The 21,525-nt window shown below is 39.9% G+C and overlaps 1 pseudogene; it reads right to left on the minus strand.

Annotated features, from left to right (window-relative positions):
• Window positions 1-4,089: 4,089 nt before the first annotated feature.
• On the minus strand, window positions 4,090-21,373 carry LOC116697331 (protocadherin Fat 4-like; annotated as a pseudogene).
• Window positions 21,374-21,525: the final 152 nt, after the last annotated feature.

A 21,525-nucleotide genomic window follows, 5' to 3' on the forward strand; every position in this document is an offset into this window, starting at 1 on the left:
CTCCTCTGGAAAAGAATAGCTCATGTCTCCATATGCGGCATACAAAAAAAGGAGGAAATAGAAGCCACACTTGATAATTTCGGAATCCATCGACACGGGTATGTTCCTAAGACGTTAAAGAATCCAAGAAACAAACACAGTTCAACCACATAACACGAGTAGTATCAGCAATTCAGCGCGACTGTGCCTATTTCTGGACCACGCAAAGTGCGTACAAGAACGTCTGTCCACAAAGAATTGAGACATTAAAGCATTTTTAGTCTGGTGTATAGCGACACCGTGAGTTACGTTCAACAATAACACTGTTTAAAACAAAATGAAACACTGTTAAATTGGTTTTAGTCTATTTTAAATAACACAAAGTAAATTCACATCAGTGTTTACACAATTTTCACTACAGAAACCAGTTTCAATAAGTTGGCCTACTATTGTGCATTTAGTTCAATGCATGGAAGATAGACTCAAATAAAAGTTTGAAGACAGCATGTATCTTTTCAACCCACACTTCTTGAAGATAACCAAGCTACATACAAAAATAAGACTTGTAAATTAATTCAGTACGTGTTTAACCCTTGTGTTGTCTTCCCGTTAATGATGAACTTTTCCTTCCAGGTGAAAATTGAAAATTAAATTTCTTTTTGAAATGTTTTTGGTGCTTTTTTTCAAAACCTGAGCTGGTTTAATAGTAGATTTCACACTTTGGAATTCATGGTCAAACAAACCTCATTAAACCAAATTATAGTACGTTGTTACTTAAAAAGGCAGAAAATGAAATATATTTTGACTCAAGTGAAGATCAGAGAGTTGAGTGGATCTCCGACGGGTAGATGTCAAAGTTTAGTCCGGATACTGGTTTGAAACCATTAAACAAAATAATTCAAATGCTATAAGATTAACTAAAACACCCACAAACTCAATGAAGTAACGTTGTATGGAATCACCATGTTATTTTTGGGGCAATTTAGTTGAAAGAAATCCATATTTCTGATTGCAAAACACTTTGAAACGGGTCAATTTGACCCGAGGAGAACACAAGGGTTAAACTGTAAACACGTCAGATACACTCAAGGACATAACAACTAGTATAATTTTCTTAATTTGTACTGCATCCTGACCATAAATTGATAGTAATCATCTGATAATCCTCAGAAAGAGGGTATTAGTTTAATTTTAGTTGTTTTATCAGAGGGGCATTTCTGCAAGCAGTAGACCAGGTTCCAGTATGTCTACACTGTATGTTGACAGGTGAAATGTATAAATCTGAAAGGCTGTAGTCATCATAATCCTGATGTGTACATAAGGTGTAGACTCCTGGACTTTCAACAGGCTGTACTTTAAAGTGAGGTTGTTGTCTAAATGTACTGTAGTACAGACATAACTGCACAGAACAGTTTTTGCATTTCAAAATTACACCACACAATAATCGCCTTTGTCACCACGTCAGAGGCTTGAAGAAGTTTGGTATACTTAACACTATTATCTCCAGAGGGATTAAGATGGTAGCCCTTATTTTTTTAAGTTCCAGAAAGAGTAGGAGACATGCATGATATACTGAAAAAATGTGTTTAAATTCTGACCAAGAAATAAATCGTATAACAACAGTATCTTCGGACAAAGAATGGCAAACAATGCAGAGAAAACTAAATGCAAAATGTCAAAAAAATAAAACTTTGCTTTGGGGACATACTGTTCTACTACCTTTATATCAACTACAAAGTAACATAACACTGACAAACTACAAATAGTATTGTGGTTTGTAGTTTGTTATTTAATTTGACTTTCCCACATAAAGTGAAGAGGAAATAGGGCAGATTTAAAATCACCTTTTGAATAAGGCACAGAATACAGATACAGGATAGTTTGACGGTCAAAATCTTATCACAAGCATGAGTAATAGACAATTCATATTTTAATAAAGGACTAAGTGAGCACAAGCACTGAAGATATCTCCATAGCAAAGCTGCATCTATTGAAACTGGCAAACTACTTTTACAAAACAAACCGCTCATTCATTTTTCTCTCCATTTACTTTAGATGTGGTCAATCTAACAATAAAACAACAATACTAAAACATGAAAGGCTAAATTACCATACATGTTTAAGAATGGGGGTGGACTGGCTTTAAAGGTAAAGACCTACATTTGTCAGGCAGTGCCTTCTAACTGTATACTGTATGTCGCTATTACATTACAATATCATTTCTGAGTAGGTTTCCAGTCATCCAATCCCATAAGTGAAAGAACAGTCTGCCAAATACTATTGTGAAATATGGACTATTGAAAAAAAACAATTTCTTGAGAACAATATTTAGTTAAAATAAGCCTTCATTGATCACCAGTCGGGACATTTAGCAAGACAAACCATCTATTGTAAATGACATAATGGGGGAAATATGGCAAAAAATATAATTCCCTCAACAATGGTCATGTTACTGTGTGAGAGACATTTATTATTGACAGTCTAGACTGTGTATTGAAGCAGATTACCAATAATCATTTACACTGCATAGTATTTGTTGCATTCAGGATTATAAATAATGATATTATTGTTGTATTGCTTTCAAGGCATTTGTTTATGTCAATATTTCAGGGCACTGCAGGCAGTTATATTTGAAACAAACATATATAAACAATTACAGTAGAATCTGTATTTTTTTGTTTATGTAATAAAAACAAAGACTGCAGACTCACAACAACACAATAATTGAAGACTTAAAGCATGTATGTCACTCTTGTGATCATTAACAACATCAACAACAACAGATCCATAATGAAAAGTCAGCCCAAACAGAGCGTCTGACCCAGACAGAAGCTTTGAAAATTTACCAAATGAAGTCAAGAATTCTTTAAAAAAAGATAAAGAAAACAATGCATACTATGCCTGGCTCATCACAAGTAATTCAATCAATGGAGCATTACTATTCATTGAGGAAAGCCAGCATAATATCCAGAACTTCCTGATTCACCTAAATAACCTCTAAACACCAGACATGTAAAAAGTATAAATGCAGAAAGCAAGCCAGTTCGTAACTAGGAAAGGCATTCAGTAAGTTTGTGAATATGAATGACACTAGGCTGATAATGTAACTGCAGTTTGGAGATATTTATGAAAGATTAAAACAACTGTCAGTAGTTGAATTTAAAACCACAACATTAACTAGGATGTACAGTATGTTCAACTAATATACAGTCACAAAAAAATAAGAAATAAACAGCAATGAAAGTAAGAGGAAGAAGGAAGAATGGAAAAAAACCTTTCAAAACATAATTTAGAATTAAAAAAGAAAGACAATAGCAATTGTGAAATGTTCGTGATTATTATGTACGTTATCAATGAATAATATGTGTAAAAGTAAAATAACATGGTTGAGAGTAATATATCTTTGATTAAAGTTATTTTCAGTTAATTCAATTTAATGTCAAAGACCAATCACACTTATGAGGACCCTTCCAATTCTCCAAAAACCTCAGCAAGGTCTGATAAACTTTTCCTCAGAATCATCTTGATTGAACACAAGTTTAGTAGTGTATGAAATGTGTCCCTACCTCAGGAGAAGCATCGCAATCTCCAAAAGCATCTGCAAAGTCTGATGGACTTTTCCTCAGAGTCTGGTCAGCAGGCAGTGTGTTGTCATTATGCTTCACGAACTTAAATCACTGGTTCTAGAACCTGTTGTCAGGTAGGCGTCATAATTGTATGCTGCGTAAAGTTCCTGTGCCGTCAACATCTGCGTAATTAGGAGGAGATAAGCGCTGGGGATGGCAACTGCCCATCAACAACATCTGGCGTTTCTCCTGCCACAAAACCTCACACCAGGATGATAATGATGAAGGTCAGAAAAAAGGTGGACACAGACACCCGCGATGATCAGATAAGAGGTCAGTTTGGAGTTCTTCTCATCGTAAGAAATATCCTTCAGTTCCGGCACCTCAGCCAAGTTATCAGAATAGTAATAACATGGAACAGTGGCAGAGAGAGGGGCTGTCCGTATCTTTCACTGACACAATAGGTTCTGTTTCATGCTGTCTGACTCAGAAATGTCCCCCTGTGTCCTGATCTCTCCCTGTGGAACAATAGTGAAAGTCCGGATCAGTGTTTGACTATATGATAGGACAGCCAGGCGTTCTTTCCGGAGTCCGCGTCCCCGCTATCACTTGGACACCAGAGAGCCTCCGTGTGCAGCTTTAGGACCCACTCGGTCATGAAGGAGTGTCCCTCCGGGCGGGGTACAGTATCTGAGGAGATTTGTCATTCACATCCGATATGAAGACACTGACGCTCACGTTGCTGCTGAGCGGAGGAGAAACCGTTTTCTCTGGCCATCACGTGGACTTAAAACTCCTGAACTGTTCATAATCAAACGACCTCACAGCGTGGATCACCCCCGTGTCCCGTTAACGACAGATAGGAGGACACCGGGCACCGTTCACTTCACCGTAACAGAGAATAATCACTGTACCGTTTTGTCTCCAGTCGGTCTCGAGCAGTAACGGAACATAAAGTGGAGCCATTTTTGTTATTTTCAGTCACATAGCGCTGTACGACTGTTCCTCAAACACAGGTGGGTTGTCGTTGATGTCTCTACAGATAACTGAACAGTTTTAGAGAGGACAAGGTGGAGAGCCCTCGTCAGTGCAGTGTTGTAATGTTTATAATTAGACACTAGTTCACGGTCCAGTTGTCCTGTGGTCACCAGAGAATAATATATTTTTAATAGAAGGGACCATTTAAATGGATGTTTGCTGAATGGAGCAGCGACCTGTCTGTTTGTTCTCAGAGTCTCGTCCTGCACGTTATTATGCCCACCTCGTACCAGTGGACACGTTCTCAGGTATAGGGTTAGTCAGGATTTCAGGTATGTAACTGGTGCGTTGTCATTTACATCACTAATTTCAATTATCACCGTTGCATAGGACGCCAATCCCAGACCATCTTTGGCGCTAATCTGCATTTCATATGACGATTCTTTTTCATGATCAATAGATCCCCCACTCTAACTTCTCCTGTTTAGAGTTGAGAGAACTTGATTTTTATCTGAAACATGGTCAAATCCATAAGTAACTTCACTATTTACTCCTTCGTCTGCATCATTTGCAGTCACTGTGATCACCAATGTATCCAAAGGAGAGTTCTCAGGCAGACTGGCTTTATAAACGGTCTGGCTGAAAACTGGCACATTATCATTAGCATCCAGTATAGTGATGTGTATGACTACAGTACCTGATCTCTGAGGGGAGCCCCCATCGAATGCCGTGAGCAATAAAATAATCTCTTGTTTCTCCTCTCTGTCTAATTCTTTGTCTAAGACTAATTCACCATATTTTCGGCCACCGCCCTTTGTTTTCACGTCTAATGTAAAATGATCATTTTGCTTAAGTGAGTAGCCCTGAACAGCATTTTCTCCGATGTCTCCATCGTGTGCTTCATCCAGCAGGAAACGGGCACCCTTGACTGCCGATTCGCTAATTTCAAATTTAAGTGACTCCTCTTTAAACTGGGGTGAATTATCATTAATGTCTTGAACGCGGATACTAATACGGTGCAGCTCCAGTGGATTTTCCAGCACGAGTTCCTGTTTTAGAAAACACGATGCTTTTTTTTCACAAAGCACTTCTCTGTCTATCCTTTCATGTACAACCAAATCCCCGGTGTTGAGATTTATGCCGCAGTATTGGACGTTGCTATCCTCAGTATCGATACGGGCCTTGCGTGCAGACAATTCAAGTCCCAGATCCTTAGCGATATTCCCAATTACAGATCCTCGTTTCATCTCCTCCGGAATGGAGTAACTCACGTCTCCATAGACGGGGTGGAGGACAAGAAAAACAAAAGCAAGGCCGTAGACCAGCGCAAATCTCCTGCATCCCATTGTTTAAGCGAGAAAGACCACATACAAACTTAAAATATGACGAAGTATATCAAACTGTATCAACAATGTCTCCCAATAAACGAAAAATGTCACGTTGAAGTGAAGCGAGGTTTGTCAGCTATGGTAGCTACAACAGCAGAGTCAGGCTGTAAGTTCGTTGATACAGAAGGGAGGAGAATGACCATGGCTTCTCGTTTGCTGGTACACACTGACACCATGAGTGTTAGTTTATGTATAACACGACAATAAATATTTGTGGCTTTGTATATTTAAAATCTAGACTAATTCAAAGATCCCTCATTTCATCAAAAAAACAAACATTGCTAAACTGTTTTACGCCTATCCTGCATGACTATTGAGACAACATATAATACCAATGATCAATGCATGATGTAAAATAACAACACAAACATAAAGTCATCGGAAATGTGAATATAGGGAAGAACTATATTTCCAAACAACAGTTAGAAAAAACACACATATCAAACTATGTCTGCTGGCAACAGAAAGACGCAATTAATTTTAGATTTCTTTTGTTACTGTTTATTTTCTCTCAAAACTGCATGATAACCGATGTCCAAATATCTTATCTCCATCTTTGATGATATGGTAAACATTATTTACTTCTTTTTCTGCACTTTCTCACATTACACCTTATTGGCTTAAGATGGGGTCAAGTACACAGATCCACATTTTATTTATCTTCATATAGAGCTATATTGCTTATATATATATATATATATATATATATTATATATATATATATAATATATATATATATATATTATATTTAGTATTGTGGTGTAATAAACACAAGGTTGAACTAACCAGGTAGTAATTTTACTGTTGTAGACTGGAACTGAACGGTTGTGTGTTTTCAAACAGATTAAAAACGTTTGGTTCTCTCATATTAACACACTGCATTCCACCAACAACTCAAAATTAATCCAGTGACAATTTCCAAACTCAGGGCGTCAATCGAAAGCTTATTCTTTGTATGAATGCTTAACCTCCAGTGATAAACACACAAATGTTTTCGAACACACTTCAGCAGTAGGAACAGAGGACTAATGTTTTGGATAGGTTTTAAATGGTGTATGCTATCTGTATTATTTAAACCTGACGTTAGGTAAACTTTAAAAACGATTTAAAGTAATTAAAGCCGTTGCAAAGGTAAGGAAATTGGTTGAATTCAATTTCTCAACCTATAATATAAATCCATGGACTACAACGCTGTCAAAATGCTGTAGAATAAAACTGCTATTTCTATGATCTGCTCCGTAAAAACATGACGGCAATGTCATGCATTTGGTATGCATTCATTTTGATTCATTTTGTATTATACAGTGTTTGTAATAGTACTATTTACTAGATAACAGTATATGGTACCTGTCAAGTTTAAAGGAAGGCTGCTCCTTCCCAAATGTAGGACCAGCAGACTAAAGGACTCTTTTGTCCCTCATGCCATCAGACTATACAACTCCTCACTCGGAGGGAGGAAGAAATAGGGCAGAGAGGACAATACATACATACACATACACACCTGGACTCCATAAATACCTGGACACTAACACTTGACTCAACACTGACACTGTTGACTGATAATTTATGGTAAATGTCTTTTTATGTCTTTTTATAGCCAAATTTTCTCTCTTCTAAATATATTTTTATTATTATTACTGTTATAACCGTTATCTTTATATTGTCTTCTATACAGTATTCTTGCTAAAACTGATGCTGGAAATTTCAATTTCCTGCGGGGGTCATCCCAAAGGATAATAAAGAGAAGTCTAAGTCTAAAGAAGTACATTTATAGAAGTCGCATAGAAAAAAAACTTGAGTATGCTGTGTCTTCTGTCAAAGGTATAAATGTTGTGATAAACTGCATGTTATATTAAGGGGAGGATGCATTTTTCAAAAATGCACCAAGCAATCGTTTTACATACAGAAGACCAACTTAGGAAAACGAGACTCTACGAGCAAAACAGAATCAACACAGAGGCTCCATTTTTATTTCTTCAAAATGCTCTAATACCAAGTACCATTATACGTCAAAAGTGATTAAACTTCTATTGAGTATAAATCCACAAGAAGCTCTACACTGCCACCAGTTCAAAGCAACGTCATATGCAAACAAAAGAATGAGAGAAAGACATCCCAAATATTTTAGCATAGTCTGTAAAAACGCAAATGTACTGAAACACAATTCAACAAAGGGGAAAAATGATAACCGTATGATGCACAGAGGTAAACTATGTCTAAAAAGCATCCCAGGTTCAAACGGAGTTCAGCACCAAGGACAGAGACATAGGAACGAAGTAAAGTTAAATAAAGTTTCAATTACTGTAAGAACATACAGCGATTATGTAACCACATGGACGAATTTGACTTTAAGAAAAAAATGGTCTAAAATAAATAACAAACCTGAAGTATGCCGAAACTCTCACGATAGCATGTGCGCTTAGTGTAATGGTGTGTCTCTGCATATGTAGTGTGCGATTAGGGTGTAGGGATGGACTATGGAAACTCTGTAAAAGTTCTTTCTGAGCTGTTCGTTCAGTTTCACCCATGTTGGTTATCACATTTAATTACAATAAATGTGTCCCTACCTCAGGAGAAGCATCACAATCTCCAAACACCAGCAAAGTCTGATGGACTTTTCCTCAGAGTCTGGTCAGCAGGCAGTGTGTTGTCATTGTATGACGTCCGAACTTAAATCACTGGTTCTAGAACCGTTGTCAGGTGGCGTCATAATTGTAAGTGCTGCGTAAAGTTCCTGTGCCGTCAACACTGCGTAATTAGGAGGAGATAAGCGCTGGGGATGGCAACTGCTCCATCAAACAACAGTCTGGGCTTTCTCCTGCGACAAACCCCTCACACCCGGATGATGATGATGAAGGTCAGAAAAAAGGTGGACACAGACACAAGCGCATGATCAGATAAAGGTCAGTTTGGAGTTCTTCTCATCGTAAGAAATATCCTTCAGTTCCGGCACCTCAGCCAAGTTATCAGATATAGTAAATACATGGAACAGGTGGCGGAGAGAGAGGCTGTCCGTTATCTTTCACTGACACAATAAGGTTCTGTTTCATGCTGTCAGACTCAAATGTCCCGCAGTGTCCTGATCTCTCCGCTGTGGAGACCAATAGTGAAAGTCCCGGATCAGTGGATTTGACTACATGATAGGACAGCCAGGCGTTTCGGTCCGGAGTCCGCGTCCACCGCTATCACTTGGACACCGAGAGCCTCCGTGTGCAGCTTTGGGGACCAGCTCGGTCATGAAGGAGTGTCCCTCCGGGGCGGGGTACAGTATCTGAGGAGAGTTGTCATTCACATCCGATATGAAGAACTGACGGTCACGTTCTGCTGAGTGGAGGAGAACCGTTATCTCTGGCCATCACGTGGACTTTAAAACTCCTGAACTGTTCATAATCAAACGCCCTCACAGCGTGGATCACCCCCTGTCTCCGTTAACAGACATAGGAGGACACCGGGGCACCGTTCACCTCACCGGGTAACAGAGAATAAATCACTGTACCGTTTTGTCTCCAGTCGGGGTCTCGAGCAGTACAGAACATAAAGTGGAGCCAGGTTTGTTATTTTCAGTCACATATGCGCTGTGCACTGTTCCTCAACACAGGTGGTTGTCGTTGATGTCTGCTACAGATAACTGAACAGTTTTAGAGGAGGACAGAGGTGGAGAGCCCTCGTCAGTGGCAGTGATTGTAATGTTGTAATCCACTAGTTCACGGTCCAGTTGTCCTGTGTCACCAGAGAATATAGTTTTTAATAGAAGGGACCAACTAAAAGGGACGTTTTGTTGTGGAGCACGGACCTGTTGATTTATATCAGAATCTGAATCCTGCACGTTAACGATGCCCACCTCTGTACCAGGTGACACATTCTCAGGTACTGGATTTGCCAGAGATTTTACATAGATTACAGGTATGTTGTCATTGACATCGGTGACATCAATGGATACCTTTGTGTACGACGATAATCCTAATCCATCTTTGGCTTTAATGCGCAAATCATATGTTGTAACAGTTTCAAAGTCAATCGCACCATTCACTTTAATTTTGCCATTTTTACGGTCAATATTAAAAACTCTCTTTACATCTTCAGTAACATGTCCAAAGTCATAAGTCACATCCCCGTTAACACCCTCGTCTGCATCAGTAGCACTCACTGTGACCACTACAGTATCTGGAGGAGAGTTCTCAGGCAGACTGGCTTTATAAACGGCCTGGCTAAACACTGGGGCGTTATCATTAGCATCCAGTACAGTGACGTGTATGACTACAGTACCTGATCTCTGAGGGGAGCCTCCATCTAGAGCTGTTAGGAGCAAATTGATCTCTTGTTGTTTTTCCCGATCAAGCTCCTTTTCAAGAACAAGCTCTATTGTATTTCCATCAACGGACAAAATGAAATTATCATTCTTTTTGAGGCTGTACTGCTGAACTGAGTTTTGTCCTACATCCGCATCGTGCGCCTCCTCTATCACAAAACGAGCTCCCCTGACTGCCGACTCTTGAATTTCTAAATTAATCAAAGCTTCATTAAACTGTGGCGAGTTATCATTAATATCTTGAATGTGAAGACTCAACGGGTGCATTTCCAGAGGATTCTCCAGCACAATATCGCGTTTTATTACACACGACAGCTTTTCTCCACAAAGCTCCTCCCGGTCAATCCTGTCGGCTATAATTAAATCCCCATTGCGGAGACTGATGTCACAGTAACGTTTGCGATTCCCTGCAGCATCCACACGTGCATTCCTACCAGACAGTTTATTCGAGTCGAGGTTAAGATCCTTCGCTATATTCCCAATAACAGATCCACGCTTCATTTCTTCTTGAAAGGAATAGCTCGCGTCCCCATTCACGGCTTGCCACATAAGAAAGAAGACGAAGCAGCTCCGTTTCAGACCCATCATGGCAATGCGTTCACAAGAGAAAATTTTCCTCTTTTAGGTTAGAGATTCAATGAGGATTGTTCAGTTCAGTCAAGAGAAAATCAACAGCACTCCACAGTTACAGGCTGCATCCTGCATTAACTGCGAAATTTCCTTTTATTGCTCTGTACACCAGAGGGTGGAGTGGACGTGTTTCACATAGACTGGCCAATAGCGACACCATGAGTGGAATGAAGAAATAACAGACTTTACTTATAAAGTATTTCTTTTAGTACGAGTAGTAGTTGTATAAATTCTGTTATAGTACAGATGCCATCTTAAAATGATGGAGGAAACATATGAATTGCTTTGCTATTTATGCACCGTCATAACAAAGCACAGTCTATGGGTGTATTTATACAGTACAGGTCAAAAGTTTGGACCCACCCTCACAATCAATGGTTTTGATTAATTTGTATTATTTTCTACATTGTATGTTTATATTAAATACATCAAAACTATGAAGGAACACATCAGGATTGAGATAGTAAAAAAGTGTTTAACAAACCAAAATATGGTTTATCTTTTAGTTTCTTCAAAGTAGCCACCTTTTGCTTTGATGACAGCTTTGCACACACTTTGCATTCTCTCAATCCGCTTAATGAGGTAGTCACCAGGAACGGTTTTCCAACAGTCTTGAATGAGTTCCCAGAGGTGCTGAGCGCTTGTTGGCTGCTTTGCCTTCACTTTGCGGTCCAACTCATCTCAAATCAGCAACATTGGGTTAAGGTTGGGTGATTGTGGAGGCCAGGTCATCTGACACAGCACTCCATCACTCTCTTCCTTGCACAAATTGCCCTTACATAGCCTGGAGGTGTGTTTGGGATCATTGTCTTGTTAAAAAACAAGTGATGGTCCCACTAAGGGCAAACCAGACGGGATGGCATGTCGCTTCAGAATGCTGTGGTAGCCATGTTGGTTAAGTGTACCTTGAATTTTGACTAAAACACCAACAATATCATCTGCAAAGATCCCCACACCATCACACCTCGTCCTCCATAATTCACGGTGGAAACCACACATTCAGAAACCATCTAATCACCTATTCTGCATTTCACAAAGACACAACGGCTGGAACCAAAAATCTCACATTTACACTCATCAAAGTACAGATTTCCACTGGTCTAATGTCCAATTCTTGTGTTCCTTGGCCCAAGCAAATCTCTTCTTTTTTTTGCTCTTCCTCAGTATTGGCTTATTTGCAGCAATTCGACCACAAAGGCCTGATTCATGCAATCTCCTCTGAACAGTTGATGTTGAGATGTGTCTGCTAATTGAGTTCTGTGAAGCATTTTTGCAGGCTCTAATCTGAGGTTCTGTTAATTTGCGGTTTCTGAGGCTTGTAATTCTAATGAATTTATCATCTGAAGCACAGGTAACTCTTGATGTTCCTTTCCTGGGGCAGTCCTCATGAGAGCCAGTTTCATCACAGCGTTTAATGGTTTTCTTGACTGCCCTTGAGGATAAATTAAAAGTTCTTAACATTTTCCAGGGTGACTGAACTTCATGTGTTAAAGTAATGGTGGATTGTCATTTATCTTTACTTAGCTGAGTAGTTCTTGCCATTATATTAATTAAAACAGTAGTTGAATATGGCTTTTTATCGCTGTGGACCAAAACAAAAGGTGGCAACTTTGAAACTTCTAAAATATAAAAAAATATTCTGGCTTGTGGTTGATTTTTTCCTTTACTACATACTTCCATTGGTGTTTTTTCATAATTTGATGTAATACGTATTTATCCATAATAAAGAAAGTGTGTCCAAACTTTTGACTGTTACTGTAATTAAGTGGTGCTATAATTACATGAGTTGCACTTAATAATTTAAAACATCAAAGCTTGTTTCGACAGGAATAATATGCATTTTCTTAACAAAACTGAAAATGCAGAGTCTCCTCAAGAAATATGACCATGCAGCCATGGTAAAGCACGGATCTGACAGAACAATATTCTGATAGACTGATGCATTGATTAACCTCATGAATAAGATATATTCTTATACAAAGCCTGACACTAATAAATCCAAACAAATAACATATGTTGAAAAGTGTAAAAGCCATGGTTAATCCCTAGGAAGGTGAACATCATGCAAAGGACTACTGGACTACATGGAATCAGAGGTTACAGAAACATTATTCTGCAGTTGAGAGAGAGAGAGAGAGAGAGACAGAGACAGAGAGAGAAAGAGAGAGAGAGAGAGAGAGAGACAAAATTGCAATGATATTTGCTCCTAAACAGAGAATACACTGTGGAAGAATACCTGAACATTATCTAAAACTAAGGAAATATTTGACTCTTAACAGACTCAGTGAACACAGCCTCACCATCAAGACACAGGCCACCAGAAGCAGACCTAACTTCCTAAAAAGGACAGATTGTGAACCCACTGCCCAACATGAGATGAAAACCGAGCTGCACTTTTAAACTATATCTGCCATCAGTCCCATGACATCGGAGACATAGACATGGGCCTATACTTCCCAATGATTTCATTCAATCACCCCAAAAAATGTAAAACATGACTAATACCACAAAACTTCCATACCTGCTGGGGAAAATACAACAATATGCAAACACAGCAGCATGATGTGTTAGCTGTTGTTGCAGTAAAAGGGCGGCAAATGGAATAAAACCAACATAACGGCTGGCAATCTTCTGTGTATTCCTATACTGACCATTTGCATTGAGCTGATATCTGTATGAGGAACAGATACATTTAAATACAGTACATGTCTTAAAAATTAAAAATGTTGCTGTGTTTACATTCTTCACTTATTTTTACTTTGAACTGCATTGTTAACATTTTCTTATTGCAGCATAACACATCTTTACGTTTCTGTAGACGGACCAACTATCTGCAGAAGCTGATAAAATATGAATTACATTACGCTTTAGTTGAGGTTGGAAAAATGAACTTAACACGTTTCGCCATTATAATCAAACCAAAATATGGATTTACGGATTTTTGTACTGTACCTCTGAGGAGACATCACAATCTCCAAAGGCATCAGCAAAGTCTGATGGACTTTTCCTCAGAGTCTGGTCAGCAGGCAGTGTGTTGTCATTGTATGACGTCACGAACTAAAGTCACTGGTTCTAGAACCTGTTGTCAGGTAGGCGTCATAATTGTAAGCGCTGCGTAAAGTTTGAGCCGTCAACATCTGCGTAATTAGGAGGGAGATAAGCGCTGGGGATGGCAACTGCTCCATCAAACAACAGTCTGGTCTTCTCCTGCGGCAAAACCTCACACCCAGGATGATGATATGAAGGTCAGAAAAAAGGTGGACACAGACACCAGCGCGTGATCAGATAAGAGGTCAGTTTGGAGTTCTTCCATCGTAAGAAATATCCTTCTTCCGGCACTCAGCCAAGTTATCAGAAATAAGTAAATACATGGAACGGTGGCGAGAGAGAGGGCTGTCCGTTATCTTTCACTGACACAATAAGGTTCTGTTTCATGCTGTCTGACTCGAAATGTCCGCTGTGTCCTGATCTCTCCACTGTGGAGACCAATAGTGAAAAGCCCGGATCAGTGGATTTGACTATATGATAGGACAGCCAGGCGTTCTGTCCGGAGTCCGCGTCCACCGCTATCACTTTGGACACCAGAGAGCCTCCGTGTGCAGCTTAGGGACAGCTCGGTCTGAAGGAGTGTCCCTCCGGGCGGGGTACAGTATCTGAGGAGAGTTGTCATTCACATCCGATATGAAGACACTGACGCTCACGTTGCGCTGAGCGGAGGAGAACCGTTGTCTCTGGCCACACGTGGACTTTAAAACTCCTGAACTGTTCATAATCAACGACCTCACAGCGTGGATCACCCCGTGTCTCCGTTAACAGACAGATAGGAGGACACCGGGGCACCGTTCACTTCACGGTAACAGAGAATAAATCACTGTACCGTTTTGTCTCCAGTCGGGGTCTCGAGCAGTAACGAACATAAAGTGGAGCAGGTTTTGTTATTTTCAGTCAATAGCGCGTGTACACTGTTCCAACACAGGTGGGTTGTCGTTGATGTCTGCTACAGATAACTGAACAGTTTTAGAGGAGGACAGAGGTGGAGAGCCTCGTCAGTGGCAGTGATTGTAATGTTGTAATTAGACACTAGTTCACGGTCCAGTGTCCTGTGGTCACCAGAGAATTAGTTTTAATAGAAGGACCAATTAAAGGGAGTTTTGCTGAATGGAGCAGCGGACCTGTCTGTTGTTCTCAGAGTCTCTGTCCTGCACGTTAATGATGCCCACCTCTGTACCAGGTGACACGTTCTCAGGGATGGGGTTAGTCAGGGATTTCAGGTATGTAACTGGTGCGTTGTCATTTACATCACTAATTTCAATTATCACCGTTGCATATGACGCCAATCCCAGACCATCTTTGGCGCTAATCTGCATTTCATATGACGATTCTTTTTCATGATCAATAGATCCAGCCACTCTAACTTCTCCTGTTTTAGAGTTAAGAGAGAAAACTTGATTTTTATCTGAAACATGGTCAAATCCATAAGTAACTTCACCATTTACTCCATCGTCTGCATCAGAAGCACTCACTGTGATCACCAATGTATCCAGAGGAGAGTTCTCAGGCAGACTGGCTTTATAAACGGTCTGGCTGAATACTGGCACATTATCATTAGCATCCAGTATAGTGATGTGTATGACTACAGTACCTGATCTCTGAGGGGAGCCTCCATCAAATGCCGTGAGCAATAAAATAATCTCTTGTTTCTCCTCTCTGTCTAATTCTTTGTCTAAGACTAATTCACCATATTTTCGGCCACCGCCCTTTGTTTTCACATCTAATGTAAAATGATCATTCTGCTGAAGTGAGTAGCCCTGAACAGCATTTTCTCCGATGTCTCCATCGTGTGCCTCATCCAGCAGGAAACGTGCACCTTTGTCCGCCGATTCCCTAATTTCAAATTTAAGTGACTCCTCTTTAAACTGGGGTGAATTATCATTAATGTCTTGAACGCGGATACTAATACGGTGCAGCTCCAGTGGATTTTCCAGCACGAGTTCCTGTTTTAGAAAACACGATGTTTTTTTTTCCCCAAGCACTTCTCTGTCTATCCTTTCATGTACAACCAAATCCCCGGTGTTGAGATTTATGCCGCAGTATGGCGTTGCTATCCTCAGTATCGATACGGGCCTTGCGTGCAGACAAATCAAGTCCCAGATCCTTAGCGATATTCCCAATTACAGATCCTCGTTTCATCTCCTCCGGAATGGAGTAACTCACGTCTCCATAGACGGGGTGGAGGACAAGAAAAACAAAAGCAAGGCCGTAGAGCAGCACAAATCTCCTGCATCCCATTGTTTAAGCGATAAAGACCACATACAAACTTAAAATATGACGAAATAGATCAAACTATATCAATAATTTCTTCCAATAAATCGAAAATGTCACATTGAAGTGAAGCGAGGTTTGTCAGCTATGGTAGCTACAACAGCAGAGTCAGGCTGTAAGTTCGTTGATACAGAAGGGAGGAGAATGACCATGGCTTCTCGTTTGCTGGTACACACTGACCACACCATGAGTGCTAGTTTAGGTATAACACGACAATAAATAATTGTGGTTTTATATTTTCAAAATGTAGACTAATTCAAAGATTCCTCATTCAATCAAAATAAAAAAAACATTGGGTAACTGTTTTACGCCTATAATAACCATGACTGTTGAGACAACATATAATGCCAAGGGCCCATGTATGATGTAAAATAACAACACAAACATAAAGTCATTGGAAAAGTTTAATTAGGGAGGAGCTATATTTCCAGACAACAGTTAGAAAAAGCACACATATTAAACTAAGTCGGCTGGCAACAGAAAGACGCGATTAATTTTAGATTCATTTTGTTACTGTTTTTTTTCTCTCAAAACTGCATGATAACTGATGTCCAAATATCTTATCTCCATCTTTGATGATACGGTAAACATTCTTTTCTTCTTTTTCTGCACTTTTCTCACATTAACACGTTAATGGCTTAAGATTGGGTCAATTTAGATGCACATTTTATTTGTCTTCCTATATAGCATATTTTGCTTATATATATATATGAGACTTTGTAACCTTGCAGATTGAAATCATGGGTAAAAATGTGTTGTGGGTGTATAAACAACAAGGTTGAACTAACCAGGTAGTAATTTTACTGTTGTAGACTGGGAACTGAACGGTTGTGTGTTTTCAAACAGATTAAAACGTTTGGTTATGCTCTATATTAACACACTGCATTCACCAACAACTCAAAAATAATCCAGTGACAATTTTCCAAACTCAGGGCGTCAATCGAAAAGCTTAGTCTTTGTATGAATGCTTTAACCTCCAGTGATAAGACACACAAATGTTTTCGAACACTTCAGCAGTAGGAACAGAGGACTAATGTTTTGGGTAAGTTTTAAACATGGTGTATGCTATACTTGTATTATTTAAACCTGACGTTAGGTAAACTTTAAAAAACGGTTTAAAGTAATTAACAGTTATTGCGAAGGTAAAGTAAATTGGGTTGAAATTCAATTTCTCAACCTATAAGAGTATAAATCCATGGACTACAACGCTGTCAAAATGCTGTAGAATAAAACTGCTATTTCTATGATCTGCTTCGTAAAAACATGACGGCAATGTCATGCATTTGGTATGCATTCATTTTGATTCATTTTGTATTATACAATAGTACTATTTACTAGATAACATTATATGGTACCTGTCAAGTTTAAAGGAAGGCTGCTCCTTCCCAAATGTAGGACCAGCAGACTAAAGGACTCTTTTGTCCCTCATGCCATCAGACTATACAACTCCTCACTCGGAGGGAGGAAGAAATAGGGCAGAGAGGACAATACATACATACACATACACACCTGGACTCCATAAATACCTGGACACTTTAACACTTGACTCAACACTGACACTGTTGACTGATAATTTATGGTAAATGTCTTATGTCTTTTTATAGCCAAAGGTTCTTCTTCTTCTTTTTATTATTATTATTATTATTATATATTATATTATTATTATTATTATTACTGTTATTACCGTTATCTTTATATTGTCTTCCATACAGTATTCTTGCTAAAACTGATGCTGGAAATTTCAATTTCCTTGCGGGGGTCATCCCAAAAGGATTAATAAAGAGAAGTCTAAGTCCAAAGAAAGTACATTAGTATGAAGTCGCATAGAAAAAAAACTTGAGTATGCTGTGTCTTCTGTCAAAGGTATAAATGTTGTGATAAACTGCATGTTATATTAAGGGGAGGATGCATTTTTCACAAATGCACCAAGCAATCGTTTTACATACAGAAGACCAACTTAGGAAAACGAGACTCTACGAGCAAAACAGAATCTACACAGAGGCTCCATTTTTAATTTCTTCAAAATGCTCTAATACCAAGTCCCGTTATACTTTGAAAGTGATTAAACTTCTATTGAGTATAAATCCACAAGAAGCTCTACACTGCCACCAGTTCAAAGCAACGTCATATGTAAACAAAAGAATGAGAGAAAGAAATCCCAAATATTTTAGTATAGTCTGTAAAAACGCAAATGTACTGAAACACAATTCAACAAAGGAGAAAAATGATAACCGTATGATGCACAGAGGTAAACTATGTCTAAAAAGCATCCCAGGTTCAAACGGAGTTCAGCACTAAGGACAGAGACATAGGGAACGTAGAGTAAATGTAAATAAAGTTTTCAATTACTGTAAGAACATACAGTGATTATGTAACCACAAAGACGAAACTTGACTTTAAGAAAACAAATTGTCTAAAATAAATAACAAACACACCAAGGGATTGAAAGTATGACCGAAACTCTCAACGATAGCATGTGCGCTTAGTGTAATGGTGTGTCTCTGCGTATGTGAGTGTGCAGATTGGGGTGTAGGGATAGGACTATGTAAACTCTGTAAAAGTTGCTTTCTTAGCTGTTCAGTTCAGGTTCACCCATGTTCGTTGATCACTATTTAATTAACAATAAATGTGTCCCTACCTCAGGAGAAGCATCACAATCTCCAAACACCTCAGCAAAGTCTGATGGACTTTTCCTCAGAGTCTGGTCAGCAGGCAGTGTGTTGTCATTGTATGACGTCACGAACTTAAAGTCACTGGTTCTAGAACCTGTTGTCAGGTAGGCGTCATAATTGTAAGCGCTGCGTAAAGTTCCTGGCCGTCAACATCTGCGTAATTAGGAGGGAGATAAGCCTGGGGATGGCAACTGCTCCATCAAACAACAGTCTGGGCTTTCTCCTGCGACAAAACCTCACACCAGGATGATGATGATGAAGGTCAGAAAAAGGTGGACCACGACACAGCGCGATGATCAGATAAGAGGTCAGTTTGGAGTTCTTCTATCGTAAGAAATATCCTCAGTTCCGGCAGCTCAGCCAAGTTATCAGAAATAAGTAATACATGGAACAGGTGGCGGAGAGAGAGGCGTCCGTTATCTTTCACTGACACAATAAGGTTCTGTTTCAGGTGTCGGACTCAGAAATGTCCCGCGTGTCCTGATCTCTCCGCTGGAGACCAATAGTGAAAAGTCCCGGATCAGTGGATTTGACTATGTGATAGGACAGCCAGGCGTTCTGTGGAGTCCGCGTCCACCGCTATCACTTTGGACACCAGAGAGCTCCGTGTGCAGCTTTGGGGACCAGCTCGGTCAAGAAGGAGTGTCCCTCGGGGCGGGGTACAGTATCTGAGGAAAGTTGTCATTCACATCCGATATGAAGACACTGACGGTCACGTTGCTGCTGAGCGGAGGAGAACCGTTGTCTCTGGCCATCATGTGGACTAAAACTCCTGAACTGTTCATAATCAAACGACTCACGCGTGGATCACCCCCGTGTCTCCGTAACAGACAGATAGGAGGACACGGGGCACCGTTCACCTCACGGGTAACAGAGAAAATCACTGTACCGTTTGTCTCCAGTCGGGGTCTGAGAGTAACGGAACATAAAGTGGAGCCAGGTTTGTTATTTTCAGTCACATATGCGCTGTACGACTGTTCCTCAAACCAGGTGGGTTGTCGTTGATGTCTGCTACAGAAACGAACAGTTTTAGAGGAGGACAGAGGTGGAGAGCTCGTCAGTGGCAGTGATTTGAATGTTGTAAACAGACACTAGTTCACGGTCAGTTGTCCTGTGGTCACCAGAGAATAATAGTTTTTAATAGAAGGGACCAACTTAAAGGGACGTTTTGCTGATGGAGCAGCGGACCTGTCTGTTATTCAGAGTCTCTGTCGCACGTTAATGATGCCCACCTCTGTACCAGGTGACACGTTCTCAGGTATAGGGTTAGTCAGGGATTTCAGATATATAACTGGAGCGTTATCATTAACATCAGTGATATCAATAATTACCTTTGCTTCAGAAGATAGGCCATAACCATCTTTTGCCTCAACAAACACTTCATATTTCGATCCTTCTTCGTAATCTATGTCACCTGTGACACTGATGTCTCCGGTTTTCTCATCCAGTGAAAAAAGCTTCTGTGTTTTATCAGAGAGTCGGCTAAACTCATATGTAACCTCCCCGTTTACACCTTCATCTTCGTCAGATGCACTAACCGTGATAACTGGAGTTTTTATAGGTGAGTTTTCCGGTAAGGTGGTTGTATATACGGCCTCGGTAAAAACTGGGGCGTTATCATTGGCATCAAGTACAATGACGTGTATGACTACAGTCCAGATCTCTGAGGAGAACCACCATCTACAGCTGTGAGCAACAATTTCATCTCCTGCTGCTCCTCTCGGTCTAACTCTTTATAAAACCAACTCCCGTATGTTGCCAGCACTTGTCGTCTGAATACTGAACACAAAGTGAGGGTTTGGTTGCAAAATGTACCTTTCAACTGAGTTTTTGCCTATGTCTGCATCTTGTGCATTAAGCGATACCTAGCTCCTTTGTCAGCTGACTCTCTAATGTCCAATTTCACAGTGTCTTCGGAAAAAGGTGCATTGTCGTTTATGTCCTGCACCTGCAGGGACAACCGGGGTAACCCCAATGGATTCTCTAACAAAGTCGAATTTAAGAACACATGAAGGCTTTTCTCCACAATGCCCTCTCTGTCTATTCGTCCGCAACGATTAAATCTCCGCTTCGAAGGTTAATAACGCAATATTGTCTGTCGTTTCCCTCCATGTCAAAACGAGCTTTGCGAGCGGACAGTCTGCCCACCTCCAGCCCGAGATCCTTGGCGATATTTCCAATAACAGATCCGCGCTTGAGCTCCTCCTGTACAGAATAGCTCAGGTCTCCATGTGCGTATTGCAGCGCAACAAAGAAAAAGACAAAGCCACAGATTTGAAGAAACCACCGTCTATGCATCATCCTCAGACAGTAGACTACTACACAAAAACACGTCAATATTAATTATTCAAAAACGTTATTCGATCATATGTGCCTTCCAAGCATCTGCCGTCTTTGTTGAAGGCTGAACGGAACAAGGATGGTCGATCCCAATAATGGGTGGTGTGCAAAACAAGATGAACACTTGACTCCATAGCTGGTCTACACTGACACCGTGAGTAATAATGGAATATAGCATTTTAATTTTAAAAATCCACTATCCGTGCATTTGACATATAATGTTAAATTAAAAAAAAAAAAAACGTTTGTATAAAAGTATCAAACCGTGTATTTGGAAGGATTACGTGTTTTTTAAAGGAATCTGGTTCTTCGTGTTATAAGACTTGCAAACAAGAACAAAA

Source organism: Etheostoma spectabile, chromosome 10, assembly GCF_008692095.1.
Source record: "Etheostoma spectabile isolate EspeVRDwgs_2016 chromosome 10, UIUC_Espe_1.0, whole genome shotgun sequence".
Taxonomy (NCBI): Eukaryota; Metazoa; Chordata; class Actinopteri; order Perciformes; family Percidae; genus Etheostoma; species Etheostoma spectabile.